At 41.9% G+C, this 7797-nt stretch overlaps 1 pseudogene; it reads right to left on the bottom strand.

Moving 5' to 3' along the window:
* The window catches only part of LOC123056995 (transportin-1-like), a 15254-nt pseudogene that overhangs the window by 1007 nt on the left and 6450 nt on the right, over positions 1-7797 (bottom strand).

The following is a 7797-nucleotide window of genomic DNA, read 5'->3' as shown; positions in this document are numbered from 1 at the left end:
ATTGCACCATGCTTGCATAGACCGTTTAAGATGAGCTGACACGGTCATTGGCCAGACCAAGGAAAGCCTTCCAAGAGTTATCGCTGTGTTTCCAACAACTATATTGTCGAGTCCCTGATAATGGCACAACATAAAGGCACTTAGCTGGAATTATCGCTCGACTAGGAAACCTGGTGATAAAAGAAATTACCTCTGAAGACCTTAGAATAGGAAGCAGCCGTGATAGAATGGTGGTCACCACTGGTGATGAAGTTTCTTGGCCGAACTGAAAAGATATAGTCAGGCGGACATGCAGACGATTTTAAAAGTATGTCTGAGGCAAGAAACTGAGGTGGCCTACAGCCCAAAACCTTATAAATGCAGTTTTCAACTGGAAACCCATGTCAAACGGCTGGCACTAGAAACTTGCACAAGTGGGAGGGTGCCCGTGTCAAAGAATAGGAAATACTTCTACTACATGTACATATATTAATCTAGGTAGTATTGCTAAAAGCAGCACGAACCTTCATTGCCAGTTCCCCGATGATCCAGCATGCATTGTTTGCTACAGATGGTGCAGCCTTCACGGATTGCATTATCTACGGTAATGATATTATATGAGGATCTACAGCATTGTAAGCTACTGGGCACAGCAACCTTCAATGGACCACAGAGTGTACTTACCAGTTGCTCTGCTGCAACTTCAAGGAATTCTTCAAGTCTTGGAAGTACATGTGTATGGCAAACCTAGTATATGCAAAAGCGTTACTTTTTTTATGGGTTGAATATTCTCATGGAGATAACAAATGTTAAGTTTTGTTCTTTGCAACCAACCATAGAAATTCGGCCCAGAAGGGCCAGAGCACTTTGTCGAACACCAGCTACTTTATCCTTGCAGCATCGCATAATGAGGTCAATCAAATCACTTCGCGCGACCTAAACCGAAAACAAAGATGGCTTACCCAGTGCCCAAGATGAAGTGTTGCTCATATAACACAAATATCTAATCAGCAGACAGAGGACAAGAAGCATTATTCTACAACTCCCAAGTTGATCATTCGATTAGTGCATGGTTAGCATTATCATAAACTTAAACTTCCAATCAACTTACATGCAAAACTCTCATCTTGTACCATGTACTGAAGCCAACCTTAATAACAGCTCACAGTTAGACTATTAAATGGAACCAAAGTGGTCTTAGTAAGTCCAACTTTGCCTTCTGCTTGCCAACACATACTGTAACCTAACATTACTCAGAGGTGCTCAGCATTGAGAACTTACAATGGACCAACAACTATCAGTTTTCACAAGTCCAGAAGTGTCTATTCTGCACACGTGGTACTAATAATACACTCCCTCCACCCCCAAATTACTTGTCGCAGTCGACATTTCTGCGACAAGTAATTCGGAACGGAGGGAGAGTACTAAGTAAATCTGTTAGGAATATGCAACTTGTATTCCCATGAGGCCATAGGCCGATATATATATACATGTACAGGTGTGGAACATATATATATATGCAGGAAACCCCTTATACAACGGGATAAATACAAAGGGGTACATGACTTATATTATAACTCTAACACCCCCCCTCAAACTCATGGTGGATGAACAACACTGAGTTTGGAGAGATAAAAGCCATGTTGTGCTCTAGTCTGAGCCTTCGTCAGCAAATCCGCCAACTGTAACTCGGAAGGCACATACTGAAGAGCAATAACCTGATCCTGCACAGCAGCACGCACATAGAACGCATCAACACCAATATGCTTGGTGAGCTCATGCTTCACAGGATCGCGTGCAATGCTGATAGCACCCGTACTGTCAGATAAAAGCAGAGTTGGTGTAGTGACAGAAACACCAAAATCCTGAAGTAACCACCGTAACCAAGTCACCTCTGCCGTCAAAAGAGCCATTGCTCGCAACTCAGCCTCGGCACTCGAACGGGAAACTGCAAGCTGTTTCTTCGTCTTCCAGGCAATGAGAGATTCGCCAAGAAAAAGAAGAAGCGAGAGGAGAGAAAAGCGAAACCCTAAACCCCCGTATTCCCAGACCTTCGATCCGATCCGACCCGACCCGAACCGACCGGCGGCGATGGCATGGTATGTCGTCTTCGTCGCTCTCTCTATGGTCTTAAGCAAGCCCCCCGCGCCTGGTTTGAGCGCTTTGCTTCTGTGATCACTGCTGCTGGTTTTTTAGCCAGTGCTCATGATCCAGCATTGTTTATTCACCTTTCTCCTCATGGTCGGACTCTTCTTCTTCTTTATGTTGATGACATGATCATCACGGGGGATGATCCCGAGTATATTGCCTTTGTAAAGGCCCGTCTTAGTGAGCAGTTTCTTATGTCTGATCTTGGACCTCTTCGCTACTTTCTTGGGATTGAAGTCTCTTCTACCTCTGATGGCTTTTTTATATCCCAGGAAAAGTATATCCAGGATCTTCTTGCTCGTGCTGCTCTTACTGACGAGCGCGTTGTTGAGACTCCTATGGAGCTCAATGTTCACCTTCGTGATGCAGCAGACATTTTTTTTTAGGAACCAACAAGAGCACCAGCGACAGCAGAGGACGCTAGCGATGGGATCCTAGCGGAAGAGAGAGCGCTGGGGGATCGAGGCCGGCCCGTCGATCGGGAAAGAGGGCAGTTGGGACCCGGCTATCTTGGGCAGCTCAGCTGGATCGCGGGCGGGACCTCGTGGCTGAAGCACGAGCGGAGCCGGGCAGGAATCGATCGGGAACCGGGCACGGATCCTGGCGGCGGCCGCCGATTCCGCCGTAGGGGAGGGAGGTGTCCCGAGAGCAGTTGCGTCCCGGCGTGGAAGTCGCGCCGGAGCTGGCTGGGGAGATCCGATCGGGAGGGCCGGCTTCGATCGGGAGACTCAGGAGATCGAGGACGGGGGCTTCGAGCGAGATGAGACAGGCGGCTGGGAATCGATAGCACGAGTTGCAACGTGCAGAAAAAATTACCCTAGCTCTAATACCATGTTAGGAATATGCAACTTGTATTCCCATGAGGCCATAGGCCGATATATATATACATGTACAGGTGTGGAACATATATATATATATGCAGGAAACCCCTTATACAACGGGATAAATACAAAGGGGTACATGACTTATATTATAACTCTAACAAAATCAATGTACAGAAGACAAGGAAAGATATGAATATTCCATTGTACAGATAAGTTCAAAGAAAACTGACGGTCATTTATATCTAACAATGCTAACACAGCACTGAGAAAGCATCTAAAGAAGAAAATATCAACGAACAAATAATTCAATTTACCAGGCTTTCAGTATCAGCACCAAGTGCTTCTGCAAGTACTAACAAAAGGTCCAATGAGTAGACGATGAAATCTTTATCGTGAGGTGCGGCAGGATCAGCCTACATGTAGAAAGGAAAGATCCCTCAAGAAACATAATGGCACAGCTTATCTCTGATGTAACCGGACCCTATAGTAATACCCGCAGCCGTGGCCATCAAGACTGATGTAAAACGTGTGAAACAGATTATTGTTCAGTTGACCTACGCCCAGTGTACTTAACAGACTAGACATGCTACAACAGGAAAAATACCTCTGAACCTAGACTGATCAAAACCTTTCATACGACATTATCTAATTAAGATCAACGTCAACATCATAACGTGTTTCCCTTAACAACAAAAATGATGAAGATGCATTCTGTATGTGGTACTAACCGATTTGTACTGATATAACTAGAAAGTACCGGTTGGAAAGATTCAAGTGACGCCACATTATTAGTTTCTTCTCCAAAGAAGTGATGAAGAAAATACATCAAGCATTTGGTGTTTAACATCATATCACCATTCACCAAGGCCTAGTTAAAATAAAAAACTTGCTTATCCTAGCAACTAGGGCATGTGCATTGTGTGGTTCCATAGAAATCACAGTGCATAAGTTAATGCTACCACTGGAAGCAAAGGTTTGAAGTAAAGAAAGAACATTCAGACAAGTATTGTTAACTGCAAATAAAGAATACGGAACACCAAATTTCGCACGAAAGGAAGTATTAATACTTTGGAAGGATCAGCGAACAACTTAAACATCACGAACTGAAATCTGTTGGATAGAATAATGGTGACAAAAATACTCAACAGGGATAACTCAGCTATGCATTATAGTAGGAAGTAAAATACAGTATACGTACATTTGCCAACTGCTGGAACTTGATAAGATCTAGGCTGTTCTGAAACACTGGCTCAGCAAACTGAAAAAATCCGGATCCCGCTGCCTGAAAGTAAATTGAAAGGCATTAGGATCTCAATATTATAGTGTAACTTTACAAAATGCATAGAATGAAACTTATGATAGACTGCCAAAGATACTGTAGGTGTTGCCATCACGTAAATATTTGACCACAATGTAATGCAAACTTGGTTCTACTGTAATTATTAGGTACACCAAGCTCAGGATTCAAAACTACAAGATGGTCTTTCAGACATAAAAAGAGCAGCACCTGTGCGATAGATGTAAAGCATTCAAGTAGGGGCAAGATATCTTTATTAGATTTTTGAAGTTGCTGCCACTTCTCGATCAATGGAGGAACAACTATGTGCAGATGTTCTGCCTGCACGACAAGGAACTAACAATATCAATAAGGAACTACTCCCTCCGTTCCAAAATAGATGACCCAACTTTGTAATACACTAAAAAGCATAATGACAAAACCATCACAGAAATCTATCTCATTATCTATGTAAACAGCAAGTACGAGAAGTTCATCAGCATGTTGAACCTTGTTTAGCTTTGCTCCAACAACATTAGCAAGACTGCAAAGTGCCTCAGAAATTAACCAAAGGTCTCGCATCTGCTCAGAAGCAAAACATAGTATTAGAAGTAAGAAAAGGAAACCTGAGAAAGTTTTTGCTAGATCACAAGTGTCCAATGAGCTCGGAGATTATGATTGTTCGAATTCTGAAGAACCTGGTGTTTCCCAAGTTCTAAGATGAGTTGCTCCAAAATAATTTCCATTCCATTTGATTCTGCAGCATCCTGAAAAACGAAATCAACACATACCAATTATGCACAGAAGATCCAAGCGAGAAAACAACTGCACCATGTGCTTCAGGAAAAGAAAAACAATGTAATAACATCTTTTTCCGTGAGGTACTCCCTCCGTTCGGAATTACTTGTCTCGGATATGGATGTATCTAGAACTAAAATACATCTAGATACATCCATTTCTGCGACAAGTAATTCCGAACGGAGGGAGTAGTAAATAACCTTCCCAATCGTCATGAAGGCAGAACGTGCAGCCTCCTGAACTTTTTTGTTAGTATCTAATATCCTTCTAAGCAGGCCCACGATGATCTTAGCAAATTGTTCATGGTCACAGCTCTACGTCAGCAAAAAGAACAGTGTAACATTAGTTAAAACCATAGTTCTACAGGCTGACCATGCATAGATAAGGAACAGTTCTACATCCGTAAAAAATTAACTGAACCATATGAACCTTTTGGATATCTACACCAGAACATTAAAAACACATACATCAAAATGAGCAGTCCGCTTAAACAAGAACAAACAAGCTTAAATATGTGACATAATATACTTGTTTACTACTATAACCGAACACCACATGTTCTAATGCAATACAATAGAAAATCATGAAGGATTGCAATGAATGGAATTCTTCCAAACGCGTGAGGATAATCAAGACATGTGAGTGCTCTGTTACCTGAACAATGAACTTGCTATATCGGGAAATGGTTTGACAGGTGATTCTCCTTACAAGAGGAAACTTATCATCAAGTAACAGGATCAGCATGTGGAAAATCTGAAATTTAACAAAGCAACTCAGAAAAAGCAAGCATACAATAGGAGGCAATCTAGAAAGATCATAATAATACAGAAGGCAGCAATCGTAAGATAACTAAAAAATGAGTTTATCCCAGAACTAATGATTGCACCAACAGCGTGTTCCTATAAACATTTTGAAAGTTCACATTCTAAGAAGCAATTTCTTGGCTAGGTCTAGAGTGTTCATGAGAGGAGCAAGTATGCAGACTTATTAAAGTGCTTCTCAAAACTAAATTCAGGAATTACGTGGCATGATTGGGTCAATATGATCTGAATCGTGTAATGCAATTGGTATCTTCGCGATATTAATATATTCCCTTTTTCAAAAAAAAAAAGAATCTGTAATGCAGCTTTAGTAATTTCTACCATAACTGACAGATCAAAATTGGCGTTCTTGCAATGCATATGTATACAGCAATGATTAGTCAATTAAATTACCTCCGGAGTGTGGGAATACAATCCAGTCATGCATCCCTCTGCTATAGTATTAAGACATAGAACAGCAACTTCCCTATCCTTCCATCCATCATCATCTGTCTGAGCGAGCTTATCCTGCATAATTACATAAATTCATATATGGTTATCAAAAAGATTTAATGCTCAACACAGAGTGCACCAGTAAAAACGGTACACAAATACCAACTATACCAAGGGTAGGGTTCTGAAAAACACCCTTTACTAGAGAGCCCTACTGCTGTATCTGGCTTCGCCATTGGGACTTTACGTCTTCTATCAACAGCACAACTTTAGGGAATAGACTGTTTCTGTGCCATTGACTACCAGCAGCCTTTGTCAAGCCAATTCGTAGTTGATAAGTCATTTCAATTTCTATGTGAAGCTAAGCCTATTGGTTAAGATATTCTGGTGTGACAACAAATTTTGATAGCAATGATTTGCCAGAGCCAAACATTCTTGCACAACTCTGCCTAACTGCAACCAATTTCCCACCATAAAATGGTAACGATGTATGGTATTTACAGGCTCAGGTCAGAAGGAAATGCTAATCCAGTAGTAACTCAAGCTCATGAAGCATCACTACCTCACTTAAACCAATCCTTTATAAACCCAGTAGTTAGGATATACTAAGAACTAATAATGCAAATTACCTTGATCAAGGGCATTAAAATAGGAAGAATGTCGTCCCTAAGAACCTTAGAAAGACAGTTTAACCCTTCAGTGCTGTATTTCCGCAAATTCCAAGCATTTCAGCATTAGCATCATCATCAGCCTGTCCATATAGCAAGTAAGCTTTTGTAATTTAGCAACTTCCATTGGTCCCTTAAGCCTGAGTAGACAACTAAAGTCATTCAGTTGCTTAAAAATATAACACTTGAACTCACATTCTCCTTCCCAGTTTCAAATCTATGTAATCGAGACGCATGGAAGTGGCGCTTCAGATCCTGTTACATAATTGTCCAGATCTTATTTCAAGCAAGGAAAAGAAGTAGCAGAGATCATCGATATGGTAAACCTACAGTTAGGATTAGCACAAATATAAAACTAATGCTACTCTCTGCTTCTTTTAACATTATAAATCCAGTTTTCGAGGAAAATTACAAGATGCATATGCTAGTTGTAGTTTCTTCCAAAATAACTAACAAAATTGTATAATATGTTTTTTTTTTTGCAGTTCAACACTACAAGAGACTTAGTCCATAGAGCGTCCAAGGCATCCACCTAGGCGCCATTCTTCCCGCCTTAGGCAAATGAAGACGCCTTAGACAGGGCAGGGAGTTCAGGCGGGAAACAGAGCTCTGGGGGTGAAGAGAAGGTCGGGAAACAGAGTCTGAGTGCCCACAGTTACTAGCAGGGGGAGAGAGAGCCCTAACCAGTTTCAGTTTTCCCCCACCCCCACCTCTGGCAGCTACTAGATCTGAGCTTCTCCCCCTCGTCTCCAGCAACTTCTCCCCCTCCTCTCCAGCAGCTTCTCCCCCTCCTCTCCAGCAGCTTCTCCCCCTCCTCTCCAGCAGATCCTCCTCCCCCTCCTCTCCTGCAG

Source organism: Triticum aestivum, chromosome 3A, assembly GCF_018294505.1.
Source record: "Triticum aestivum cultivar Chinese Spring chromosome 3A, IWGSC CS RefSeq v2.1, whole genome shotgun sequence".
Taxonomy (NCBI): Eukaryota; Viridiplantae; Streptophyta; class Magnoliopsida; order Poales; family Poaceae; genus Triticum; species Triticum aestivum.
This window is presented reverse-complemented; position numbering and strand designations above follow the sequence as displayed.